The sequence below is a fragment of the Arachis ipaensis genome, chromosome B01 (assembly GCF_000816755.2).
Source record: "Arachis ipaensis cultivar K30076 chromosome B01, Araip1.1, whole genome shotgun sequence".
Classification (NCBI taxonomy): domain Eukaryota; kingdom Viridiplantae; phylum Streptophyta; class Magnoliopsida; order Fabales; family Fabaceae; genus Arachis; species Arachis ipaensis.
Genome location: NC_029785.2, coordinates 126,862,663 through 126,866,254, shown reverse-complemented (window position 1 = coordinate 126,866,254; position 3,592 = coordinate 126,862,663). Strand labels below are relative to the sequence as shown.

General features: G+C 28.0%; 1 protein-coding gene across 1 annotated transcript in view; it reads right to left on the bottom strand.

Annotated features, from left to right (window-relative positions):
• Nucleotides 3,356-3,592, bottom strand: part of LOC107636365 (WRKY transcription factor 6) — a gene marked incomplete at its 5' end in the record, with an annotated part of 1,713 nt that continues 1,476 nt past the window's right edge. The window contains 1 exon segment of the mRNA XM_021103959.1: nucleotides 3,356-3,592.

Sequence of the window (3,592 nt, the reverse complement as noted above, 5' to 3'; positions counted from 1 at the left end):
AATAAAAAATTAAATAAATATATTATTAAATTATTAAATTAAAAAAATTAAATTAATAACTAAATTTAATAATTAAAAATAATAAATTTTAATTGTGCTCTAATATTTCTCATTAGAAAATGATGGGCGCTTGGCTTCCTTAACACACGACACGACCACATTATCTGAGTTCTGACTCATGTTCCATTAGGCGGTGAATGCCAAATTGCTGTAGGCAATGCAATTAAGCAAAGCATCTTTTTTGGGGCCCAAATTCCATCTGGAATTTTTGTCAGGAAACACCATCTAGTTTGGTTGTTTATAAAATCAATAATATCAAGGGCTTACCGTTACTCCTGGGCCTTAATATTCAAATGAAAATCATTGAGCCGATACAACGTATAGAGCCCAATTATCCTATTAATTGAATTCCCAGTTTCAATTCGAACTAAAGATAAAAACCTCTCTGCAATATGCAGCTTTGACTCAAGTGGTAAACTATATATCTTTTAATATGCTGTATTTATATTCAAATTTTAGCTAACACACTTGAATAGGAACTCTCTAGACTCTAGTATCATGTGAGTAATTGTGTATAGTGTAAATGTATTGTGGATTATAATGCATAAAATTAAGGATTCTCTAAAAAAATAAAAAATTGGGATATAATAAGTTTATGTAGACAAAAAATAAATAAAAAAAAATTTTAAAAAAACTTACCAAACTAGTGGACTAATTTTATGATGATTACTATGGTACTTTATAAATAATGGTTAATATCTCAAAAATAGGTAACTAGTTAATATTTAATAAATTTTAAATATTTGTTTTTACTTTTAAAAGATAATTTAAACAATTTAGATACTAAAATAAAAGACCCTATAACCCGTAACCTAGGAGACTCGAACCTGCAACCTCTTAATTGAGTATAAGGAGTCTATACCATTTGAGCTATTACTCATTGGCCAATAATTTTACTTTGTTGCCATTAAATAAAATAGTAATAATATGAAAATTTAAAATCACAAAAAAAAAAAATTCATCGTAGCTATTTAATGTCAAAAATATACACCAGAAACAATAATGTGTTAATAGTTAGTGAAGAGAATTATGTGGATAACTTAAAATAAGAATAGTAGTTGATTAAGAGAATAAAACAATATATATTTTTATGAAAAGATTGATATCGTTAAAACTTGTACCTAAAATAACTATATATGGATCAATAATGAGTTTTAGGAAATCTTTAAATTTATTTAAAATAAAAAATAACTAAGAATTAAAAATGTATTTCTTTTTATGACGAATTCTCAAAAATCTCTATATATAATATATTTATTGTGTCGTTTTATAAGTGTTCATGATTTTATAACTCATAATAATATATTCGTAAACCATATTTACTTTCTAGAAAACATCATACAAATAACTATATATAAAGATTAGTCTTCGAATATACAATATTCCAACTTTCGATAACTCCTGTCTCTAAGATTTATTGTCATTCAAAACAACATAATAATTGGGAAATTATCTTCCTGGAAATTGACTAATAATGTTTAGTTATTTAGAATTAGATTCATTTTTTGGGATTATTAGAACATACAATGCAACTGATTAGGTTTCGTATTCTATCCATTATTTTTTTTCTTTTTTTTCCAATCTTGATCCTATACACAAACCATTAGATATATTAATTTTTGTGGGAATAGACCTAAACAAAATCAAAATTTAAGTAAACTCTTTTACTCCTCTAGGCAACCTTGCAATTATCTTAATGTTAACATCAGTAACGTATTCTAAAGTTAGTATAAGCTAAGAATTTTTCTATCCTTAACTAAAATATTTTTCAGCTGATAAAATCAATAATATAACCAGATAAACAAAATCAATAACATCATCCAAACCTGTCTCTTAATAGTTTTTCACCAAAATGTCAGATAATATGTCATCCGTTATATGTTATATCATTTGCTAAACCACCACCACCAAAATTTCTCAGTTCTTGATGTATATGTTGTGTGATTTCAGATACTGACGAGTCTCATAAGTTATGCTTTCAATAGATATGAACACGGGTCTATTTTACTTCCATCAATTTGATTGAATTAAGCAATACTTGTATTGCTGGTTTATCGATTATAGATAAATACTCTACGAATAACCTTTTTTTTCTTCATTATATGGAAGTAAATATAGATTTTAACCTCAGTTAAACACTTAAACTCACAATTTAGCAGTTAAATATGTTATATTTTATATATTGAGTTGGACTTACATTTTTCTCCTTTTTACTATTGATAAAAAATAAAAAAAATTATAAATCTTAATCTAAGTACTGCGTATACATACATATAGCAGCTTGTTGCCCCAAAAATTAAACTAGCTGATCTGAGGATAGCTTCCTTGCTTCCACCAAGGTTGGGGAGCTGACATAAAATCCAAGTTAATCTTCTCCGGCACATGCAAGCACGTGAACTATTCAAAGGATATTATTGTTTAATTTCCCTGCTTCCACAAGACATATTAATTAAATCTATAAAGTAAATGCACAAAAATAAATATACAAGGGTCATCAGCTTCCTGTGGATTGAGTCGAATAAAAGCCGAAGAAGAGACCCATGTGTACGGTGGATGGGTACGGTGCTATCGCGGAAACAGCAAACGTTGACATGTATGAATAGCCCTAATCCTAGTGTAAATGCAGTCACGTGATTGATTAGTTTTGCTTTGAATACTTCAATAATCAAATACTACGTAGTTCAATTTCATGCCATTAAGATGGCACTATCACGAACGTGATCCCAATCAAAAACAGCCTCATAAGTCAAAAACGTATTACAAATTTCCTATCAATTCAAATTTCAAAGTCTACCATTTCACCTCTTACCTACTAATTCTTCGTAAGAAAAATATAATCAACAAAATTTTTGAATAATATGTAAACAATCTGAATTAATAAGATTAAAAAAATAAATTTAATAAATAATATTAAATTAGGGTGTAATTTATTTTTATTTAATTGATAGTTGTTCATATTGTTTAAAATTTTCATTGTTTACCTAACACTCGCCATCTTGGTATATTTCGTGCAGTATGTACAGTTGACCTTCCCTACTACTATACGACCTTCCCTACTACTATACGTTATTCATAACTTAATAAATGATATGATCTGTTGTTGTTTATGGCTACGCACAAACACGTAACTGCTGAGAAGTCTCCAAGTCCACCTTTCACCTTAATTTCCTGTTACGTGTCATTGTCAAATTCAATTACTGCAAGGGCCGTATTTCTTGACCAATCAGGCACTAACAGGTAGGTATTTCCTGGCTCTTATTCAATATTATCAATACAGATGCAGACCAAATATTAATACAGTATATTAAAATATGAAACGGATAATTTAAAGATATGATGTTTACATTACATTTTTTCTTTGCATGTCTATTTACTCTGAACATGTTGAATCCGAATTATTCAAGATCAAATAAATAAACAAAGAATGAAGACTTTTATGTTCTAAACCCTACCACCATAACGTGGACAACAAAGTCTATGAACACTAATTAATTCATTTTCCCTTTCCCACGTAAAACATTTAAACCAAAAA